Below are 25,562 nucleotides of genomic sequence, written 5' to 3'. Positions count from 1 at the left end.
TATTTGGTCCAACTTAATACTGTAAAGAATTAAGACTTATATGGTACAGCTGTTAATGTGTAGCACTATAATACAAATTACTAACCCTGTGTGGTGTAACTATTATTCTAATGAGAGGAAAGAAAGTGGGAATATTGTAGCCCCTTAATGCACGCCGTACCTCCAGTGGCACGCTGTAATACTCCTTGAAATGTAACTACCATAGTACTACAATACTATGACACAACACAGGCCCTTTAGTAATGCACCACAACTTGGTCATTACTATATAGGTAACAATAAATGTATAAAGCCGCGTCTTAAGGGGTTAAGGAATATTTTTACTCCATCTAACTTTTTGTTGCTCATATTACTGATGGAGTAAATACCTTTTGTTATGTACAAAGCATAATTAAGACTGGGGGATTTAGTGTCAATGACCCCTGTGCCTGTACAGATATTCCACATGCCACCATGACCATCCAGTCTCCTCAGCCGCCCTTCTCCAGTGGAGACAGAGTCACCCTGAGGTGTGAAATACAGGGTCATGGCTGGGAGTATGAGTGGAAAAAGAACAAGCGTCCAATAGATGGTCTGACCAGCCAAACTATTACCGTCTCTCTCCCTGCGGATGCTGGACGTTATAAATGTCGTGGTTTCAGAAGAAAGCTGTCATCTTACGACAGCGCTGAGAGGATCATTTTCATGACTGGTAAGCTTTGCATTAAATATTTGTAGTTGATCTGTAGTTCAATGATTAAGATATTCCCCATGAGACTTTACCTTAACTACTATAACTAACTACAATAGTCATTATGCTATGTACGGGAGGTACATACTGTATAACGCACGATTGTTTCCTCATGCATTTCAAAATGGCCATGGAAGGCTTCAATGTTCCTTGGAAGAACCTCACATTTTAACATTACTATTTCACAGATATTATTCAGTAACACACCTTACACTTAGGCCTACCCATTCCAGAGTTTACAAAAGGGGGTTTAAAACATGCCAGGTGTTCATACATCCAATTGTGTTGCCACCTGTCCCAGTTACAGTATCTCTGATCGCCCTTGTTTTTAATGGATCCAGGGGGGAAATACAGTTTCCCTGGACACTGAATGAAGGGAGTCATTGCTTACAAGCAGAGTATCAATAATTTTTGAAATGTCCAGGTGTTTTGTCAGAAAGAGGTGGCAACCCTGTGTATTTGTGTGTTGTATGTGTGTGCTGTACATTCCTCCACAACCACAGCAGAGTTTATTTCTCCATGTTCATGTCCACAGCCATCTCTACAACTAGGCAGACTCCTGCCCTCCACGACCCTGTGTTTACTGAGAAGTAATGTTTACATGCACATCTTAGTCGAGCTAAGCTAGCTAAGATAAGAACTGGAATTTTCGAGAAATCCAAGTATACATGTGGTGTAAGAAATCATTGTAAATGTATACAATACTTTCCCTCACAACTGCAGAACAAGCTATTTCTTCATGTGCATGTGCACAGCCCTCCCTCCATCTACACTGACTAGCCCCCCATGACCCCGTGTTCACTAAAAAGATACACACTGTGAAGTATGATGTAGTGCAGACTGTAGAGTCTGTCATTGGCTGGATATGTCTAACAAGAAATTGCATTTTGTGCCACTGTTATGCCAACTTGTCTAGCTAAGCTATCATGTCATTACAATGCACTACAGTAGCGCCCCATGGGGTTAGATTTTGGGTTTGGGCAATGTAAACCGCCTCATCTAGACAGAGCAGCCCCTCTTGGTGAAACACCACTTATTCTCAATTTCCTTCAGGATCCAATCAGGCCCTGGTGGGTGTGGCTGTGGTTGGGGGCATGGTTGGGGGAGTGGCCTTCACCATCCTCATTATGAAGATTCTATCACGCTACTGCCGAAAGCAGAGGGGTACATTCATCCAGTTGTCCATTTGTATTTTTTTAAAATCATTACAAGCATATTTTTTTTATAACATATAGCCTTCTGTATACATTTGACCTTTCATTGACAGTGTCCTTGATTTTAAAGCAACATCTTAGCTAAAACTACTATTGTTAAACTTTTATCACTCTGCATCTCTTGATCGATCCTAAGGGAGTGTGTCCTTTAGCTGCAATTATTCACTCTGTCAAGTTAATTAGGCCTAGCCTAAATTTGATTTAGTTTCAAATTAACAATTCTGATAAATGTATGAGCACATACAATGTTTTTGGACTCTCGCTTTATGGAACAATATAGTGGATATAGAGAGATAAAACTTATTGGTATTTTGTCTTGTGTCTACACAGGTCCAGTGTCCAACTCGTCCCCTGTAGCCGTGTAAGTTGCCTTGCAAATACACTCTATCAAAACTACGTCTATAGACAGCACTCTTGGCAAGTAGTTGAAAGACATTCTGTGCACCAGGGGTGCGTATAGTATTCTGTGTTTCTGAAAATGTTTAACTCATAGACATATGATGTCATGCTTCTTCCAGTCAGCCCATGGGACATAATCAGGATCTTTTAAAGGAACAGTCCACCATTTCTGGAAAATCAGGAGCCAATGTTGCTAAAAGCTGTTACCCAAATGTGTCCAATTTATCATTTCCTTTAGGATCTCTAATTATGTGCATACAGTTGACGGTTTATGGTTAAAATCATTTTGCATTTTTCTTATGGTTTATTTGTTCTGTGTTTCCCTCTAGTGGTCTGGCAGACAATAGCAACAATGAGAACAGCCAAGGTGAGTATTGAGGAAGGACTCAGCGCTTCCCAAAGACAAGTTGCTTAGTCATGCCCCTATTATTATAATGGCTTGTTGACCCCAACCACAACAAAATTATTAAATTAACCCTATCCAGACTGGGGGGGGGCTAAAAGTGCCCGCACCAACTTTGATGTAGTATAATTCCTTAACGACTTAAGCTATGACTACGAAACTTGGTGACTTTTCCTAACATTTAGTTGGCTACAGTTTAGTACCAAAATATTATGTTTATCATTTTTGCCGTTGCCATGGCAACGGTTTTCTGACAGGTATGTCTGACCGAAAATCACTGATCTAAGTCTCATTATTGTTCCTTTTTCATATTTTTTGTTATTTCCATTAGCATCAGGCAGCTTTTTGAGCATTAAAGTGGTCTGAAGCATATAATCATTAAAATTTAAGTGCATTACCTAAATTTGATGGAAAATACATTATGGCGAGATTTTGGGTATTATAAAGATGATGTCATAATGATCATCAGATGATGTCATAATGACGTCATAATACCAGATAATGACACAAAAATTATGTCATTCATAGATGTCTATATGTAGATCATCTCCCCAAAGTTTGGTGGTCATACCGTATTCCGTTCATGAGTTATGAGGGGGGGGTCAAAAGAGCCCCCCCCCAGGCCCAAGAATGCCAAAAAAGCCCAGTCTGAATAGGGTTAAATTACATGTATATTCTTAAACAGAATCAGTTGAACACTATTCCCAACCCTAATTAGCCAAAACAAGTATAGTATAGCCTTAAATTACCTACTGAATATATTTCCTATGAAATGTTAATCAAATTAAGTGCCTTTTAAAACCATAATTAATACTGAACCCTTCGTATGATATACCGCTACGTTTGCTAACAACTTCAAACTGTTTTGAACTCAACTGCTCAATGGTGTCCTTCGTACTTCGTACAGGTGGTCTTCCAATCTATGAAACAATCCAACATGTTGCACCAAAGAGGAAAGGTAAGGCGTCAATACACTTATTTATTTCTCAGTTGGCCCAAGTTACTGCAGCTCCCCTTTTGACAAAATGTAGAGTTTTTTGTTCTAAATATGGGTAGACAGCAATTCATTTCAGTCTGTCACTGTCTGTATCAGTCCTTATTTTCCCATTAGAGGGCACGGTTTGCCTATTTGTCTTAGCTGAGAGTGATGCTGTGTGTGCTCATACTTACTTGGCAGTGCTTGACATTAACTTTTTAACTCACAGGCCACTGTGACTTGTGATTTTCTTGAGTCACTAGCCATCCAGCAATTCTACTAGCCACACATTTGTTATATGCTTTTTCCCCTTTATCATGATACTGTACATCTAACCTCAGAAGATGAGGTGCTAAAGCAAGAAGATTAGTGCATACCTTTCTACGTGGAAATCAATCAAACAAGTAGAAACATAACTGAGCTTTTTCTTGAACTAAAATGCAAACAATTGATACACAAGGGGGGAACAACAGAATATAGGCTACTCTGATATGCCTACCAAGGAATAAGCTCCCTGCCAAATTGGCTAGTGACGCTGAACTTATTACTAGCCACAGCCAAGTTTTACCAGCATTTGGCCGGTTGGCAGGTGCCAGTGTCAAGCCCTGTTACTTGGGTGTGTGTGTGTGTGTATATGTTTGCAAATATGATATCACACTCCTTACTGTCTGATACTTTTTTTCTCTTCTAAAAGTGATGGATACCGTGTATGACAAACTGTCACTAAGCAACATGGGTATGTATCAAACTCACCTCTACTGTAGGCCTTACTGTAAATTAATGTCATGGTATCGCTTTAAAGTTATTTTGATGGGTATTTATTTACTATGTATTACTATCTGATATTGTGAAAACCTCTCTCACACAATTGATTGTGATTGATGCTATGTTGCAATTAGATCATCATTTCAGATTACATTAAGTAAATAAACAAAATCACTGATTAAATTCTGAGGTCATTTTAATCACCCGGCACTGAAATGTGGTCACAATAGTAATCAATGGTCTTAAATGTCTCAAAAGCTTCTTTAATGCAGAATTAATACCAGATATATAAAGTAGTTTATATTAGTTTATACCTTATGTGTTATCGCTGTGCCCTGAGTCTTTTGTCTTTTGCCTGCAGACCCGTCTGCACTGTCTAACCCCTGTGAGCTGGTAGAGTGAATAAGCATCAACACTCCTCAAGACCACCTGCGAGGCATGGACTGGTAGAACAGAACTTGATGAATATTGACTTCACATGCACTTTTTCCTTTAAGTTGTTTTTCCTCTGCAATGTACACTGTAACTTGATAGTGTTTCCTGTTGTGGTGATACCAGAGATTGTATATATATATAGAGAGATACGCCAAGGTAGTGGGTTGCTCTGGGTGCCAAATGTGAACAGGGTTCCGGTCTGCTTAAAGGGGCGTGTGACATCCGCTTGACCTGAAATAAAAAGTTTGTTTTTCCTCAAAATTCAAACAGTAGACCCACAAGCATTAGGCTTTGCTTGATTGTAGATTCAAGTAGGCCTACGCCTAGACCCTCAACAACCCCAGAAAGTTACAATGACCGATTTCTTGTATAAAATCCATGTGTGTCATCAATTTTAATTGAACAGTAGGCTACGTGTGTGTATAAGAGGATGTAGTTTGTTACTTTGAAACGTTACCACTTACGTTTGTACCAAATAAATAGCTAAGAGTGATGCTGTGTGTGCTCATATTGACGTGTGCATGTTTAGTTAAACAAGACTTTTGTAAAGTGCAGTAACCGATGTATAGCCTAGGTATGTGTGATACAGTATGTATTGTACTGAAACATTGTAGCCTGGTGAACCAGCGCCACCCGCTGGACGGCAAAATGTTTTGTCTACGGGTGGGTCTGGCCTTGCATAATGATTCAATGAAGCCAGAATGCCAAGAATCTGGCAAACCAATTACAACGCAAAGATGTGTTTTGAATCAAAGTGGGCAGGGTTTTGAGGGAAGGTTGTTCTCATCAACAATCTTCGGATGTGTTATGGATCGAGGCCAGACTAAATTAGACATCCACATTTAGTCTGGTTTATCAGGCTAGAAACATTGAGAATAGATAGACTAGATAGATAGATAGATATACTATCTGACCAAGGCATTTTTTAAACATACTTGCAGGACATTGACAACTGTTATTTGTAACATGCCCCTTCAAAACAGACATGCAAACTTAGGATGGGTGATGCCTGGTGATTTTTTTTTTTTAATGTGTTTACCGTTATGTATACATGTTGATGTGCCTCTCAATACAAACTTTTATATATACTTGTTGTAACAAATAAATCATGTGTCATTCCTTTTGTGTGCTGTTCTGTCATCCATCAAAACAAGTATCCTGCTATTGCCAGACTAAGTCACAAGTGACATATAGTCAGTCTAGGAATCATATTCACTTTCCCATGGAAGAGGTCCATCTATTCTAAATGTATCTAGCTTGATGAAAAGCTGGTTTCACTTCTGTTGTTGAGGTGATAGATCCGTAAACAAATGGCAAGCTTCCGTTTGTCTTGTTATCATATGTCTTGCCAAGTGATGGGCAAGCCCTCCCCCCTCGTGAATCATACAACTTTATGAACCATGTGAGTCTATCCTGATGGTAGCCCCTGAGCTCTATCAAATCACATCTTGTGATTAACATGACTACACCTTAACCGCTTTTTACAATCTGTAAACAGTTGTGTATCAGTCATTATCCACACGTTTCACACATGTAGAGGACACAGCAAACAGATAACAAATATCACGTAAAGCTGCACTGTGTAGGATGTGGCCAGAGTAGGTATTGCAACTACCCTGCTCATTAAACTGTGTTACTTATGGTCAAATATGATAAGGCCTATGAAAAGCGCAATTTTTCCAGTCATACTGAAGACTTAAAATTGTATGGTATTTGTTAAAGAAACGAACACTTGTGAATGGGTAGCATGAATTCTGGGAATGATCAACTAAAAATATTGCAGTCTTTTAAGTGTCTGACCAAAATTCAAATTCAACTTTATGTTCATCCAGTAGATGGCAGTATTGCCCTGTACATTTCTATTTGGCCCTGGAACTGTGTGCGTGTGTGTGTGTGTGTGTGTGTGTGCGCGCGGGCGCGCGCATGCGTGTGCACGTGTGTACGAGAGAGAGAGAGAGAGAGAGAGAGAGAGAGAGAGAGAGAGAGAGAGAGAGAGAGAGAGAGAGAGAGAGAGAGAGAGAGAGAGAGAGATGACTTGGTTGAAACATTCTCTGGCTTTGGCCATTTTCATCATTGGCCCAGACCCACAACCCCCACTAGCACACTAGTCATTTCTTAACTCTTGGTCGATACTTTATAAGCATTATTAAAAGATCTAACACATATTTATAGTTTTCCATCATTAGCTGAATCAGTTGTTTGCACGAAAACAATAATGTCAATTAATGAGAAATGTAAAACAAGTGTTCTAATATTTGTAAGTAGTTTACCAAAGGTTGGGCGCAAATTATCTTTTGTCAATTAGCCTATCTTTCAAAGGTGAATTATCTTTAACTTTCAAAATGTGCTTCTGCTTGTCCAATGTGGACAATTATTCACAAGACCCTTCATGCAAACAACCAATAATCAGCCAATGATGGAAAAAACCCCACCAACTTTTACCAGCTTGAGTTATTCTGCTTGCTCGGAACCAAAGTTTCTTTGCCTCTGGCCGAGGTCAGAACCCTTTGGCCCATATCTTTCACATTTGGCCCCAAAACCAGGGCACCAGGACCCATTAGCACCTGGCCCTTCTCTCTTTTTGCTCTCTCCCTCTCTCCCCCTCTATCTCTCTCTATCTCTCTCTCACTCTCTCATTCTCTCTCTCCTCTGTCTTTTTTAAACAGCAAGCTTGACCTTGGATTTGCATAATTCAATTCAATGGGTATGGCGCCATCATATTAGCATAAATGTCAGCATTAGGCTACTCACTTCATGTTTAGGAGGTGAGAAAGCTGTTCGGTCCTGCACAGGCCCCACCAATGCAACTGTCTCTGTGTGCGTTACAATATGCGGCCTTGCCTCCTCCACTTGTGCTTGTTTACTCGTACCACGAAGTAATGTGTCATGATGACATCACTGGATGTGGCTATGTCTCAAACGCCGCACTTGTGCACTTCGGGCACTGTTTTTCAGTGCCTAGGGCGCTCACGTTGAAAATTTCAGTTGAGCCAGTGCACTGAAAGTGCCAGGATGATCCCCTAACAATGGCAGAAAAATGCAGTGCTTGACTGATGGGCTGAATCTCAAATGGTGCACTTGTGCACTTTAGTGTTCACGTTTCAGTGTGTATGCCGTATTAGTTACGCACTGAAACATAGTGCCCGAAGTGCACAAGTGCGCCATTTGAGATTCAGCCATGGACACTGCATGCACTAAACGGCGGCCATGTTGACAATGACACAGAGGAAATGTGGCATTCAGTTCAGTAGAAGAGTTTGGTCAACAGTCTCCTAATTCTGTAAGTAATGTTGATGGGACACCAACCTTTTCATGCTAACCAAAGTATTGTATGTTTGATTGTTGTCCTTTGCGGTGAAGGACATGGAAATACAAGCACCAGACGCTGTGCATTGTAAGCTGTAGCCAACTCATATTTTGGCGAGAACATGCCATGCTCAGCTGTCACTTCCAGTGAGGGCACAGTGCATAGTGCTCAAAGGTTTCCACAACACTATGCAAAGACATGCACTGTGTGCACTGTGCACTGACTGTCAGTGCACTGACAAAAGTGTGCCATTTGAGACATAGCCTATGACACGGAGGAAATGTGGCATTCAGTTCAGTAGAAGAGTTTGGTCAACAGTCTCCTAATTTTGTAAGTAATTTTGATGGGACACCAACCTTGTCATGCCAACCAAAGTATTGTATGTGTGATTCTTGTCCTTTGGGGTGAAGGAAATGTAAATACAAGCACCAGACGCTGTGCATTGTAAACAGTAGCCAACTCATATTTTGGCGAGCTAATGCCATGCTCATCCGTCACTTCCAGCGAGGGCACAGTGCATAGTGCTCAAATTTTTCCACGACACTATGCACTAAAGACCTCAGTGCACTGTGTGCACTGTGCACTGACTGTCAGTGCACTGACAAAAGTGCGTCATTTGAGACATAGCCACTGACAACAGCATTATAGCCTATGTCAATCAATACTTACAAAAGCTCAATTGTAAACTCTTTTTCTCATTTGCAATTGGCATGGTGAATGAAAAACAGTCCCTCAAAAGTTGTTGAGACTGACAGCTGGGAAACTTTATTGATTTCTCCACGGAGGCGGGGCGAGGAAACACGCACAAGTGGAGGAGGCAAGGCCGCATATTGTAACGCACTGTGTGGCCTCAGTTCATGTAGGCCTACCGGTACCTACCGGCAGTGGTGTAGTCTACTTTTTTTATGGTGGTATACTGTAGGCTACCTACATTTGAGATTTTTTGAAGTGGGTATACTGCATATATCTGTGCTATTCAAAACAATGGATCAATCAATTTTAAGTGGGTATACTGAAATCCCTGAAATTTAGAAGTGGGTAGCCTATACTCCGTATACCCGCGTTCTACTTAGACTAGGCCTACACCATTGGTGTAACCTTTGTGATACGCACCGGATTCTCATGTAGGCCTACATCTGCTTGTACGAGGCTACGGAAAGCGATGATGGACAAAGGTAGGCCTATGGCAGGAACCGAATGTCAACATAAACAGAGATTACACAATCTTCGATAGGGCGCATGAGAATCCGGTGCGCACCACAAAAGATACCACACCGGTAAGCAAAATGTAAAGTCGTTCTGACTCCGAAACAAGGGGAGGCGCTAGTGCAACTGGTAGTGTGTTCATTGAGAGCCAAGAAGTAGAGATCACGTTGCAGTGGTAGTTTGTTGTTGCAGCACCGCTGTAGAGTTCTCTGATTTGAGCTGTATCAATCAAATACATTTTTAAAAACGGAATAGGGGGATACATGCGAAATATCTACGGCTACCTTGCACGATGCAAGCTCAAGTCAACGGTTTGTCCGGGGCTGAAACGTGTCTCTGGCTGCACCCTGGAAGCGACCAATTGACCAATGCAATGGAGTTTGAGGTAAGTGGAATAACTTCAACTGTAAGCTGTGCGGTGCCGTTACCTCAGGATTTGTCCTTCTGTGGCTATTCGCGTCCATGCAACGTATTTTTGCCGATATGATTGATTTTGTGGTAAACCCTCATGTTTCATGTCGGGTTGGTTGGGGTGTCGCAAGTAGCATCTCTAGGCTACATAGCCTAATAGCCTTCTGAAGAAAGAAAGTTGTAGTCCTATGCGTCCTCATCCTCCTCACACACGGAGTCAGCGATGTCGTTACTGCGTTTTAAGTTGCTTTCGTACCCATTATCTCTTACGTCTTGCACAATAGTGAATTGTTCGCAGTTGACTTTTTCTAGTGAGTGTGTGAGACAGAGAGAGAGAGAGAGACGTGCGTATGCGTAACCCTTTGCTGTGGCTTTTCCCCCAGAAAAATGAGGATGGTGTTCTGCTGGGTGTAGTCGCTGGACTTAAAGAAGAAGATGATGATATGGTATGAATGAAATGAACACACCTGCTGGCACACAGACATTAGCCCTCCTCTCCATCCATGTCCAACCCCACCCCCTCCTCTCAAACACACAAACAACCATTTTCTATTATAGCTATTGCACTATACAGGGCTGTTGTAGTAGCCTACCAGTTGAGTACAAGCCCAAAGAGGTTTCAAGTCCAATACAAGACCAAGTGTGAAACAACATAATGAATGACAGTAATGTGTCACTTTTTCAAAGACACACACAAAGACGCACATAAGCTAACTTTGCATCCGTGAAGATAAACTATTTTAAAATAAATGGTGTTTTCTCAACTGGGCCTTGGGAGTCTTTGGAGGGCATTGAGAAGGAGACGGGTAGGTGTGTGTGGGGAGGGGGGGATCAGTGACAAACGGGGGGGCATTAGTGTTTTTGATTTTTATGCCTTTTTTCAGCTCTAATGGAGGCGTTGGCAGGCTCATGATGAGGTCAAGAGGGCCTTGGGGGACTTTTGATGAGGTCAAGGGGCGTTTGTTTAAAAAGGGTGGAGAACCGCTAAACTATTTTGTTATTGGATTTCAAGATTTCAAGAATCTGTTAAGGCCAGTGTTAACAAATTCTATTGAGTTCTAGACAGACTCTCTAGTGAGTCCAAAACCCATAGTCCAAGACAAGTCTGAGTCCAACTTCTAGCGAGTCCAAAACAAGTCCCACGCCCATAGAAACATTTCAGTACTACTGCTCTGCAACATACAGTATATATGCATATGTGTTTGTGCAATATATTCTCTAAATTAACCATTTTAATAACCAGCCAAAATGGCTAGGTGTTGCCAAATATGCACTCACCAATGAGTCAAAGTGGCTAGTAAGCTTTCTTTTCCAACGGCCAAACTAAATTTTCACCAGCGTTTTTTTCAGGTTGGCAGGTGCTAGAGTGCAGGACTTTTTCTAGGATTTTTTGGCATGAGGGAGCATCATGGCACGTTACAGGGGGTGAAGGGGGGTGTGTGTGTCCCCCCCCCCCCCCCCCCCCCCGCCCCCCATGAATGAGAAATTTATTAGGGGCGCTCAAATATATATATATAAAAATAAAAGTATGAGGGTGCACCCACGGAGGTATGAGGGTGGAGCGCCCCTATTTCCCCGTTCAGAAAAAGCCCTGTTGTGTGTGTGTGTGTGTGTGTGTGTGTGTGTGTGTGTGTGTCTGTGTCTGTGTCTGTGTCTGTGTCTGTGTCTGTGTGTGTGTGTGATTTTTGTTTGTTAATGACTTAAATGTATTTAGTTTAACTGCACATTGGAGTCCGGTCAAATGCAATTTCAAACTTCTGTGCTAAAAGCCTGTCACATACCGGTAGATTTTTGACGATAAATTACACTTGACTTGACTTGACTTGGTGTGTGTCTGCAGGATCTAGTCAATGGAATTAAAGATGAAGATTATGAGGATGATGATGATGGTTATAATACTACGGATGCTGCTTTGGCTGCTCACGATGACGCTTATGCTTATGCGGAGCTTATGAACAACTCCATTGGCCTGGTATGAACACACACACACACACACACACACACTTCTCTCTCTCTCTCACACACACACACACACACACACGCACATTCTCTCTCTCACACATTCTCTCTCTCACACACACACACACACACACGCACATTCTCTCTCTCACACACACACACACACACACATTCTCTCTCTCACACACACACACACACATTCTCATTAGGTCTCTCTGTCTCTCTCTCTCTCATATCCCTCTCACTTTCTATTAATCAAACATAAACACACACACGACCAAGACTGCAAATGTGGTGTATGCTGTACTAAACTATTTAATAGACTCAGAGGCTGACTTTATTATGTACACGGTGTTAGTGCCATGTTGCACCCCATTTTGCCTTCAGAGCTGTCTGCAACAATGCTCTGCTAGATCAGTGTTTCCCAACCAGGGGTACGTGTACCACTAGGGGTACGCGAGCACACTGCAGGGGGTACTTGGACAAATGTTGTTATTGTAACAAATGTATGGAGCAGTCAAATCAGGACAGAGAAAGCGATACGTATATAACAGGAATTAGGGGGTACTCATGGCTCAACTAAGAGGTTTAGGGGGTCCGCGAGACAAAAAAGGTTGAGAACCACTGTGCTAGATGGTGGCATTAGAACAAGGCTCAGTTGAACTAAAGGGGCCCAACGTGTGCCGGCACGAAGACACCCAATAACAAATACAAATAAAAACATTTTGCTTGGTGACTGTTAGCAATTTCGCGTCTCTCAATCTGCATTCGTATGTTTCAATTAATAGTTTGGTCATCATTGGGCTACATGGAATTGGCATTCTGGTCAGGTGGTTGAAACGACAGATTCAAAATCGAAACGAAATGTTGTGGTGTGGTGATTGACAAGTAATTAGGGAATTTTGTGGTGTGATTAACTGCAAAAATCTCTATTATGACCTGTCGCCAGTCGGTCGGGAGAAAGAGAAGGCAGGACGTTTGGTTCCACTTCAATTACTCCCGAGAAGACGACACGACCACATGCCTCGTTGTGAGGAACGGGAGGAGGTGTGGCCACAGAATGAAAGGCAAAAACACAACCAATCTGAAGAGACACCTGAAGACCGCCCATAAGGACATCCAGGTGAGTGCAATCAAGGCATTATGAAATGTGAAATAAAAAAAACTGCATAGGCTATATACAAGTTTTTTTTATTTTTTTTTTTATAAACATGGTGTTGTGAGGAGGGGCAAGACACTGGCAGCCAACCGCTTGAGCACTTTGACCGACAGCAGTTTCCAACTATCAGAGGTTGAGTTTTGCGCAGCCAGGGGAAAACAAAAAATGAGAACCCATCTATAGTAGTGTTTCTCAACGGGGGCGGTTAAGCCCCCCAGGGGACATGGAGGAGCCCTAGGGGGGCATTGAGAGGGGGCAGTGCCAGAGACGGTCTTATACGAGACGAATCACTCATGAAACCTTCCATAGGAATGAACGAGAGCATTTGGCTACGCGAACATGGCGTTTGCCGGCGTCACTCCCACCTGTCCGGTAAAGAGAGCCAATTGCTTGCTGAGCTGCGCTGTCACTTATCCAATCATCTCGACGCCTCGACGCAAGTGCAAACGTAAACCTTTACGACTGCTCGTACCTAATCGGTTTGTTTGCTGGCGGCCATGTGGTTTGTTTGCCGTCCATGGAAACTTCATTGTGAATTGGGCAGAGAGCGCAAATCGACCATTAATCACCTTTCTGCGCGCATCCAAAACGCAGGTGCAGGACAAAGGGACTATAATCATGGAAACAAAAACGGCCGTGCATAGACATGTGCACACCCGTTGTGGTTTTTCTTATGGTTGATAACGTAATAAGTAAGAAAAAGCAAAACGGGAGCAAGTCTGCAAGACATTCAACTTTGATCAGTTTAGCTTTTTTTCTTATATTTTTCACCGTTTGTCATAGCTATTATCAGTTTAGGCAACAATGATATCACAGTTTAAAACACCAATTTTGAGGCAGGCTACATCATTCATTTATTCAATAGCCTATTTTTTTATTACTGATGAGCAGAGACGACCATTGTGCTTAGGCTACTGCTTTGGCTATCAGAAAATAAATCCAGTGTCTTTTCTGTACGATGACCGGAGAATGGATGCCCGTTTGACCTTGCTCTCACCTGCCGCAAAACAGAACGTTGTCGTGGAATGTGGCGCATGCGCAGATCAAAAATAGCATAAAGAAAAACGCTGTTTTAAAGTGTTTCTTTCATGTTTCGGTCATTCTAAGACTGCCTTTAAAAACAGTTTTTCATTAGCCTTAGTCTCACTGCAGGGCGAGCCCCGGACTGGCCCGGACAAAAGGGGGCTGACGGTGATCTCATCAAAAGGGGGCTAGGTGCTAAAGATGGCCGCCGGGCCAGGTTGTGGGGCTAAGGGCCGCTTTCCCTGGCCCGTCGAATTCGATGGGCCAGCTAGCACCGCCGAGGCTCGGAGGCGGGGTCAACCTCTGTGTAATAATGTGGCTGCATGGGGGACTTATCGCTAAATTCTGGGCAAATTATGGTTAAGCATTAGTTTGGGGTGTTTGGCTTTCTTATGGCATAATTTCATAAGATGCAACCTTGGCACTTCTGTTTGTGTTTTTAAAGTTATTTAGCCAACATAACTTTTTTGTTGTTATCAGGGCATCATGGGCACCACTACACTTAAACTTGGGATGTCATAGCTAAGTCATGTCGCTTTTTTCTGCTTTTAGCCGCCAACTCTTGTGCCATTATCGTGATTTGGCATGCTTTCCACTAAGCCTTTGACTTCGATATTCGATATTCGAATATAAGTCGAATGTTAAGAAAATTCGAGACATTCGAACGAATATTAATTGGCCATTAATATTCGAATCTGACATGGGTATTGCTTTTTTGGGTATTTCATTGTTATTGATTAAAATTATTTCCTTGTAAACATCGCAATTCACAGTCTCACTTTATTTTTTCCATGGCTGGTTAATCACTACAGCCGTGTTGAGGAGAGTCGCGTGTGTGGCTCATCTCTCTGTGTTCCGTAGCAGGACACTTGCGGCAGGCAGTCTCCCCCAGAGTCCGCATTAACAAGCAGATGAGTGCTGCAGAGTTCCATTCAAGTGAATGGCTACAGTTAATGAACAAAGCATCATCACATTACTTTCTGGAGTTGTTGACGAGTTTCTGGAATTATTTGATTCAACCCACAAGTACCTGTGATTACGCCAAGAGTAAGATAATAACTTCTTGTTTTTTGGATTTTGACCAAATTAGCTTCGTTGGTCTGGGTGTCAGATCAGGCAGACTCCAGGTGATGATTTTGTTAGCATGCTTTTAGCATGTTTTTAGCGCACTGCTAGTTTGTGTAATGTTCGTTTTTAGACGAGACAGTCATCTTACCTGGACCTACAAGCACACTACCTAAATGTCCGTCATTAGTGATAGAAAATAAATACATATTTGTTGATATTGGTGCTGTGTGCTCAATTCTCATGATTCGCATATCATGATCCAATTCAAATTTTAACTTGGGCTACAAGTTTGACATGGCTGCTAGCTTTGCCATGTTTTAATCTGCATTCACACCTCTAAGTACCGTCTTCTTATAAGTGCTGAACGATTGCTTAACAATAATGGCTGGTTGAATGCATGTTGTTAATGGGCATGTTGTTATTCTTTGTCGTTGTTCTGTTGTTGTCCTTCTGTGATTTGGGGTGAAAGTGGGCTGTGCCCGACTGACGTTTCACAAACAAGGCGTGTACCTGAATGTGCCTGGGGTCGGCTATGAGTCCGATCAGGCAAAAAATGGCCCGGGGCCGGCAGCTCCGAGCCGGCCACTCTCCTGAGCCCCGGGCGGCCCCGGGCCGCTGAAGCGCGGCTAATGAGACCAAGGCTATTGTGATTCCAACCATATGAGTTGTGTATCGCTGTGTTGTCCCACTGTCACACAACATTATTTCCCCCATTCATTCTTATATACCCTATCACTGACTAATCTCAAATAGTCAGTTTGAGGCGTAGCCAAGATGGCCGCCGAGTGATGGGACTTATGGGAACAGACTTTGGCAGTGCTTAGTTGTCATTGAGGGCCTTAGTCCATTTCATGTTTTTTAATAGTAAGGGGGGCGTTGGCAGGCTTGTGATGAGGTCAAGGGGGGAGGGAGGCTGTTGAGAGGCTTAGGATGAGGCCCAGGGGCAGGGCGATGGTTCAAAAAAAGGTTGACAACCACTGCTATACAGCTCCAGGCCTTTTTATTAGAATACCATGAAAAAGTTGATTTATTTCCATAATTCCATCAATAATGTTAAACTGTCATGGATTGTAGATTCATGGCCCAGTTTTTTAACTATTCCAATCATTAAATTGTTTATTTTTACACATTTTGGTCTTCCAGCTCAAAAAAACCATGAATTGGGGAATTCACATCATTAGAATATTGTAATAAAATCACAATTTTCTTCATCAAAATTTGTTTCACATCAGTGCACATCAAATCAGTTGAACTTTGGTACTTTCTACACAACATGCAATGTTCAATACTTGGTTAGGACTCTCTCTGTCTTAATATTATTAATAATAACGGCCATGATGCGTTTAACATTGAAGTCAATGGCAGAAACAGTGCATGGGAGTAATGGAAGGCCAGATATCCTTGATGCTTTGCCGTCAGCTGTTTTTGTATAGCTGACCTGGTGTCCCACACTTCCCTCTTCAATATACCCGAAGATTTCCATGCCACGTTTTGGTGTTAACTCACCAGTTTAATTCTAACTCAACAGAAATTAAACCCCATTCATTTTCAATGGGGATTCATTTCTGGTTATTTAGAATTAAACTGGTGAGTTAGCGCCAAAACGTGGCATGGAAATCTACAGGGTATATTGAAGAGTGAAGTGTGGGGTACCAGGTCAACAAACAAGAACAGCTGACAGCAAAGCATCAAGGATCTCTGGGCTTCCATAACTGCCATGCACTGTTTTTCCATTGACTTCAATGTTAAACGCATCATGGCCATTATGAAGACAGAGAATGTCCTAACCAAGTATTGACCATTGCATGTTATGTAGAAAGTACCAAATTTCAACTGATATAATGTGACCCGAATTTTGATGAAGAAAAATGTGATTTTATAACAATATTCTAATAATGCGAATTCCCCAATTCATGGGTTTTTTGAGCTGGAAGGCCAACGTATATAAAAAGAAAAAAAATAATGATTGGAATAGTTAAAAAACTGGGCCATGAATCTACAATGCATGACAGTTTAACATTATTGATGGAATTATGGAAATAAATCAACTTTTTCATGGTATTCTAATAAAAAGGCCTGGAGCTGTATAGGAAGCTATGGGCCTGTTACACTTGATGCATGGGCTGACGCTTTGCGACAAGTGTCTTATTCAGAGCCTATCCATTATCGAGCAGTGTACCTTGGGAATCCTTGGAAATACTTTAACAACAGCAAAAACAGCAGAGTTAAGTTTGACCATATATTGTATCTAAGTAACAGATATCCAAATATCTCTCGGATGGGGGAAAAATATAATCACAGGGGCATGTGTGAATATTTAGCTGTAGAAGTAGACAACTGTTGGGGAGCCTACTAAAACAAATCTTGTGAGGATATGTTTTGTGTTGTTAATGTTGTGTTTGAGATTTAAAGGTTAGGATCACCATCTAATTCGAACTATTCAATATCAATGGTGTAATTGCATTTTTCATACATGAAAAGGTGGATCTTCTCCATGTCTGCTATTTTGAATTTCCAGAAATGGTAATTTTCAGCAGTAAAAGTTACTGTACTTTGGCCATACTAGTAAATATTAGTTTATTATTCTGTAAATATTCATGAAAAGATCAAATTTGGTAATAGTTTCAATGTTCAGCATACTTACAATACCTACTTTGGCCACCATCCTACACAGTGCACCTTTTAAAACATTTTCAGTACTTGATAAATTTGACACTGACAATACATTTGTCATAACCAGTTTACTAGTGAAGCACAGCCCATGTTTTTATGGATGCCCCAGGTGGCTTTGCTCCACACGCATGTGGTCTTGTGAGGCATTTTACTTAAAGGTGCTCTGTGTGCTATTTTTAGTGGTTTATTTCCAGAATTCATGCTGCCCATCAGGCTTGTACGAAATTCCGAATGGAAAGAATTTCAATTCAAAATAATGCCATAATACGAACACTAGGTGGTGCCATTACCTTGAATTTCTTTTAATTTAATCTACACCACCCATTGAAAGTACATACAACACCGCCACCTAGTGTTCGTATTATGGCATTACTTTGAATTGAAATTCTTTCCATTCGGAATTTCGTACAAGCCTGCTGCCCATGCAACTTCTAAAATTAATTCATACCTGTGTCATTGAAAAAAATAAACAAGTAGATTATGGTTGATTTATACTACATAATACAACGTTTTATTCACCTGCTTAGATATATCACTCTTATCCCTTCCCTAGATTCCAGAACGGACATCAGAGAAACTTGTCCAGCCCGCGAGGAAAAACAGGCCTAGTGTTTCTCAAGTGTCCTCGGCGCGCGGCGAGAACCCAGCAGAGGAACATGCCAAGGAGGAGGCCATGGCCCAGTGGATCGGCCGCACAGGTCTCCCGGCAACGGTAGTCGAGGACGAGGAGTTCATCAACATGATTGCAAAAATCGACAAAAGATTCAAAGTGCCAAAAAGACAGAAAATTCTGAACCTCGTCGACAACATGTACAAGGAAGAGAAAGAGAAGCTCAAACAAAGCTTGTCCACCGTGCGCAGAGTGATCATAGGACTGTACGTCTGGACCAAGAAGGGGCTGACTGCTGCGTCGTACCTCGGAGTCAGCGCGTGCTTCTTCAACCCGGTGACCAACAAGGCAGAGCACAAACTCCTCAACATCAAAGAACTGGCGCATCCTCAAACAGGGTAGGGATGCACAAAATATCGAAAATGTATCGAAATCGTGATATCAAGAGTTGAGATATGCATATGTGACATATTATTATCGATGACAAGTAAAAAAAAATCCAATCACTAGCTGAATGTCAATAAATGCGCGACCAAAGCCGCGCCCTCCTCCACACACACTGACAAATTAGTGACAAGAAAAACGCTCAGCTATATTCCTAAATATAGATTCAGTATCGTTATCAAGGTATTGCATGCTGTTACCAGTCCATCACTGTTACCTGACCTGTCCTGTCTTGCACTTTATGTCAGTCTGTAAAATGTCAGTCTTGTATATGTCTATGTCCTGGCATGGTATAGAGAGAAAACGTAATTTCATTTTCCTTGCATGACTTGTGCATATGAAGAAAGTGACAGTAAAAGCTGACTTGACTTGACTTGAGTATTTTTTTCTGATATTGTGCAGCCCTTATCCAGGGGCTGCCATCAGCAGGCTTGTGGAGGACTCATTGCAGGAGTGGGGGATAGCACAGGAAAAGATCCTCACAACCATAACCGACAAGGGCAGAAACATGGTGGCTTCGTTCCACAACGATGTTACCACCTCGTCTGACGAGTGCTCAGAGTTGGAGCCTGATGATGGCAGCAATGAGGACGACGAGGATGATGATGATGAGGAAGAGGAGGAAGGAGAGGATGGCGGGTGTGTATGAAGCTATTCCTTAAATGTATTGTTAAAGTTTGTGAAACTATGCTATTAATTAATGAATTAACTGTTTGTCATTGTCATTGATTTATGAATAAAAAGTAATTTCGAGTTCAACTCAACGAAATGAAATTCAATCAGTTACTGTGAAACTGATATTGATTTAACATCTTGTACATAAAAAGGTTGATCTTAAGTTCACTGAGACCAGTTTAATTTTGTGCGATTAATGCTCATGCTAAAAAAAAATCACGTTTTTTGTGTTTAATTATGTTTTATAGAGGTGATTATGGCGGCATGCAGAGGACACCGTGTGCCGTTCACACACTGCAGCTTGTGGTCAACGTGGTTCAGAAGGAGCGGCCAATTCGAAGGCTGCTGGACAGAGTGAGGCGCTTGGTGAACCGATTCCAGAAGTCTTCATTCGCCACGGAGCTGCTTCTGCAAAAGCGTGTCCTGCCATTGGTCAGAGACTGTCCAACTCATTGGTCGAGCTGCTTCGCCATGCTTAAGCGCTGCCTTGAAGTCCGGGAGCAGCTCAAGGATGTGGCGGAGTCCTTGGGGTGGTGCGGCCTGCAGCACAGCGAATGGCACAGGATTGGACTTCTTCACGAACTCCTTCTGCCATTCGCTGAACACGCAAAGTCCCTTGAGAGCGACACCCAGTCGCTTTCTCTCGTCGTGCCGGCACTGTTGGACCTGAAGCTGCACCTGTTGGAGTTCTCCATTTCGCACGGCACGAGCTGCGAGGACGTGGCTACTTTGGCCCAAAGGATGCTGTCGATTATGGATCAGAGGTTCGGCGTGTTTCTTGACGCAACGGCCGAAAACTTCTCGCCGCTTCCGGCTGCTGCTTGCTTAGTGGACCCATTTGTAGCCGAGGCTCTTCTCGGAAGCGAGGACAGTGAGTTGCAAACGCTCGTTAGAAAAGCTGAGGATTACATCGCTGGTCTCGTTCCGCAACCGCTGACAGACGACGACCAAGCACCAAACGAGGCCACAGAGACACCGGAAGAGGTGCCCCCTGCAAAACGCAGACGGTTCAAGTTTTTCAGTGCCCGACGACGTCCATCAAAGCCCAAGACGACAGCCAAACCTCTGGATATCAGAGAGGAGCTTTTAAAATACCGAGCGCTGCTGTCAGAGTCCGACCCCGCTGCCTGCGTAGGTGACGAGGTGGAGGAGTCTGCTATTGAGTACTGGCTGACTAGATGTTGCTCCGCTGCCTTCCCACACCTGAAGCCACTGGCACTAGATCTCCTTGCAATGCCAGCGTCTCAGGCCTTTACGGAAAGGGCATTCAGTGTTACTGGGTACATGTCTTATGGGCCTAGAAGCAGCGCTAGGGCATTGTTACAACAAAGTGCATTCCTAAAGGCGAACAAGCCGAAGTAGATGGCATGTAGTGTATTGTGTGCGATCACATATAACACGCTTCACTACATTAATGTGTGTTTTTGCCAATCAAGCAAGAGGATTTATTGTCTACTGTTTTGCAAATCTAGTTAAGAACTAGGGGTCGACCGACACAGTTTTTTTATTGGCCGATGCGATACCTATTATTTTTTCATCACCCTTGGCCAATACCCGATTTCCGATACCCGATATTTGGGGCCGATATGGGTAAAAAAAAAGCTTTTAAAAAATGACAAATATTCCAGGTCTCAAGTTAAAAATAAACATTTATTTAACATTATCAAATTGAGGTAGAACTTGTAACATTTAAACAACCACTCTAACAATCAAGTAATACAAAAATAAAGTGCTTTTTAAAAAACCTGAATAAGATAAAATAATAAATATGAGTATCGGCCAAAACCACACGTGTATCGGCCGATACCGATACATGTAAAAAACTTTAATATCGGCCCGATATATCGGCCGGACGATATATCGGTCTATCCTTATAAAGAACTGAGAGACAATAAACCAAACACTTCCTTAAGTAGAACCAGCCAAAAAGGATGAAAATAGTTAAATGGTCTGTGGACACCAACAGCAGAATAACTATTTTCAGGGTATGTTTTGGTGATCGGCTGGTGATTTGCACAATAGTAGACGAAATAGATTCACAATCAGTACAGCTTCCTAACTGCACAGATTTCACAGTAGTACGATTACCACTTAGAATAGCAACACATTATTATGCCGTTCCCTGTATTTGGAGCTGTGTATGCCGTGTAGTATTCTCTATTTTGTTACCTGTTGTTTTTGTCAGAACTGTTTGGATCAAGTATGAGCCAAGTCTTTCACCAAATGTTGTCCCTTTGGAGAGTCCTCAACCACTTGTTGGTATTTTTACATACAAAGACTAGGGTTGGGTTTAAAAGTTTCTAAAAAATCACCCACATTTTTGTATTTTATTTGCAATTCATTATACATATTCTCTTTATTCTCCCTAGCTGAAGCATTTCCTTTTTTTGCGTGGTGAAGGTGATGTTTACTTTTGAAGTTTAAGTGTCTGTGCGTGTAGTATTAACATGTCTGGTTGAAATAAACATTGTAAATGCCAGTTGTAGCACGTTCTCTTTTTGCACAAGTTGTACAGTTTAAAGGAGTCTGTATGTTGAGTTGTCGTAAATGTGTTGGTTTTGTATTTCTTGCGTTACGCACTGAAAGTGCACTGTGTAATATTTTCAGTAGTTCATTTCCAGAATTCACACTGCCCATTCAAATGTTACCTTTTTAACAAATACCACCACCATTAAATTCCAAATATTCATTATAACTTTCATAATGAATACTTAGATTAATGATGGTGGTAAATATTTTGACTTTTTACATACCAGTACATGAAAGGGAGATCTTCTCCATGGTCTGTCATTTTGAATTTACAGAAATAGGCATTTTTACCTACAAAACACACTGTCCTTTGGTCAAAATATTAAATATTGGTTTATTAGTGATTCATATTCATGAGTAGATCAAATTGGGCAAAAGGCAGCACAGTTTCAATGAGCAGCATAGATGCATTACCTACTCTAGCCACCCTGTGCCCTTACACTGCACATTTAAACCTCCTTATCTGGGTTAAAGCCAATTGCTTCACTGAGAAGATTAAAATGCTACGGACTAAATCTACACTAAACGAGTTGGTGAACACTAGTTGGCAAGTGGAAATTACCTGTATGGGAAATGGAGTCCATAATGAAAGCAGTCACATCGTCAGCGGCACAAGCACCCTTTTCTTCATGACCCTTGTTGTGCTCGAAAGACAGATTTGAAGTATATGGTCACCTTTAAAACATGCTGTAAAGTGATAGGATTTTGTTTGTCAATTCTTTGCTACAAATGTTTCCGAATGAAGTCCAGTTGGAGTGCTTCCAGGAACTGTCTAGTTTTTTTAAGATGGTGCTCTTAAGTGACGGGCTTGGTTGATTTAAAAAAAGTTTTAGAAATACCAAGGCACTCATATTATCTTTAATTACAAAGAAGATGAGTGCCTTGGTATTTCTAAAACTTTTTTGAATTCTTTGCTACAAATATTCCTCTGGGAGCCATTCCATGAGTATGTTTCGCATCCGAGTCAAATCAGGTTATGTATGCACTTTACCATCGGCCTAAGCACAAAGGCTTTTTCTGTAGACTGCTAAGAAACATGACTTGAAGTCTATGGGCACCGTGAAGTCCAGCATAGCTGCGGCTTCAAGAAAGAAGTGACTGCTCAAAAAAATCCCCTGAAAAGATAAAGATTTCATGTTGTGAATGTAATTTCTTAAGTTGCTTAATCCAAAAATATGTACTTTTAACGCCCCACCGTCCTTGACTAACAAAAATTCTGTGGGAAACGCTGCATAGTGCCAGAGACCTATACAGCATGTTACTGTGTGTTTTCCAGAAATGTGAAGAGGATGTTCTGCAGGGTCTCGCCACTGGAGTTAAGGAAGAAAATGAAAACTATGGGCTGCAGGACAACCCCAATATAGTGGTATGAAATCACACACATCTCTCTCTCTCTCTCTCTCTCTCTCTCTTTCTCTCTCTCTCTCTCTCTCTCTGTCTCTCTCTCTTTCTCTCTCTCTCTCTCTCTGTCTCTCTCTCTCTCTCTCTCTCTCTTTCTCTCTCTCTCTCTCTCTCACACTACTACTACTACTACTATACCACTGCAAACACTATGTATAGCCTTGCCTACTGTGCTGGACTGTACAGCATACATGTGTCTTCGTCAACAATATAGTACTGTGTGTTTTACAGAAAATGGAGGAAGCAGCTGTCCGGCAGTGTCTGGTCAATGGAATTAAAGAAGAAAGTGAAGATAATGATGCTGGTACTGATGGTGATGGTTATGATGATGGTGGTGATGGTGGTGGTGGTGGTTGATATTAGTATTGTCAGTTTGGTATAATGTGCTTTGGAGTACATGCGGCATACACACACACACACACACACGATTCCTAATACTAGCCTCTAGTAGCTGATGTCTTTTAAAGGGATTATTTAGGTATGGGGTACTACTACTACACTGTGTGCAGAATTATTAGGCAAACATGTTTTTTGACCATATTTTTTGTATGCATTTTTTTAAACAGCAATCTATATGAACATGAAAACCTATTGGATTAAAGCATTCCAGGTCATGCATATTTGTATAATAAGATGGGGGTGTAGTCGAAGGTGCCAAACACCTTATATCAGGTGTGCTTAATTATTAGGCAAATTTGTTTTCTTCTGGGAAAATGGGCCACAAAACAGATCTAACAAACTCTGAAATGTCTATAAACAATTTTGAAGTGTTCTAGAGGGATGTGGCTGTCTTGAAATTAGCAAGATGTTGGTCACGTTCGCACAGAACTATCAGATGCACCGTTACAAAGTCATCAGTCTCTTAAGAAATGTCACAGCCAAAGATTGAGAAGAATTGAACGTGAAGCTACAAATAAATTATTACCCTGCAGTCCTATCATATTCCAGAACAGAAACCAACACAGAGTGTCCAAAAGAACAGGGTATTGAGTGCTCAGAGACATGGCCAAGGTAAGATAGGATGACACCAGACAACCATTCAACAAGTTAATGAAGTCAAGACTGGGTCAAAAATACCTGGGGACAGAGTTTTCAAAGGTATTATGGACTTGGGAAAGTGACTCTTGACAGACAGAATGGATGAACCCATGGCTGGATCTTTTAGAGGGAGAAAATTGCATAATTACTACACACTAACTACACTATCTTTTTTCCCCAGCCACAGCAAACACCAGCCGAAGTCCCCCCCGAATCCACCGTGCTCCACTCCCGCGCGTCGTAGCTGGACGGAGGTGGTTAACGGCGGCAGGGGAGTACTGCAGAAATGTTCACCACCTCTAGTGACTAGCAATCGTTTTTCTGTACTTGACTCAGTCATCGATGCAGAAACTGACCCTGTCCCCCCCTCCCACCAGGTGCCCAAGCCTCTACCACAAAGAGTGCGACCCAGAAGCCGCCGGACCCTCGCTACCCCCAGGCAAATCACCCGAGAGCAGCCTGCCCATTCAGAACCCCGGCGACCATCAACAGTCCTCATAGGATCTTCGATGGTTCGCCACGTAACCCTACGAAACGCCCAGACGTGGTGCCTACCTGGAGCTCTCGTAGCCGATGTCCAGTCGAATGTGCCGGACGCGCTGTCACAGTATCCTACTGCCACAACTCTCATCGTCCACGCAGGCTCCAATGACATCCGGCTGCAGCAGTCTAAAAAACTTGAGTCCGATTTCCTCTCCCTTATTAACACCCTTAGCAGCACTGGAAAAAAATACGCTATCTCAGGCCCCATCCCCTCTGTTTGTTTCTCTGCCTTCCAGTTCTCCCGAATCCGCCAACTGCACGTCTGGCTGATGAGACACTGCCGCCAAGAAGCCATTCCCTACGTTGACAACTTCTCCGCTTTCTGGAACCGCCGTAACCTCTTCGCACGAGATGGAAGGCACTTAAACCGATCTGGCGCTCGTCTCCTCGCGACCAACCTAGAGCTGACCCTCGAAGCCCACCGGTCCTTGGATTGACTAACAGGTGTTTCAAATCCAAAGCACTACACCAATTTAGACACTGCGTGCCCAACAGAGAGTTCCCCTCTAGCTATCCACGCTGTCACTACCCGTAGGAAAGCTCGCAGATATAGACCCTCTGGTTGTGTACACAACAACCTAATTACGATTGCAC

The 25,562-nt window shown here is 42.2% G+C and overlaps 1 long non-coding RNA gene across 1 annotated transcript; it reads left to right on the top strand.

Moving 5' to 3' along the window:
• Positions 1-2,672: 2,672 nt before the first annotated feature.
• On the top strand, positions 2,673-5,525 carry LOC134437930 (uncharacterized). The gene is made up of 4 exons (XR_010032508.1): positions 2,673-2,710; positions 3,654-3,704; positions 4,417-4,458; positions 4,849-5,525. It is a non-coding gene; the product is annotated as an uncharacterized LOC134437930 (long non-coding RNA).
• The last annotated feature ends 20,037 nt before the right edge of the window (positions 5,526-25,562 follow it).

The sequence above is a fragment of the Engraulis encrasicolus genome, chromosome 21 (genome assembly GCF_034702125.1).
Source record: "Engraulis encrasicolus isolate BLACKSEA-1 chromosome 21, IST_EnEncr_1.0, whole genome shotgun sequence".
NCBI lineage: Eukaryota > Metazoa > Chordata > Actinopteri > Clupeiformes > Engraulidae > Engraulis > Engraulis encrasicolus.
The sequence above is the reverse complement of the archived record's forward strand: the minus strand, read 5'-3'. Positions and strand labels throughout refer to the sequence as shown.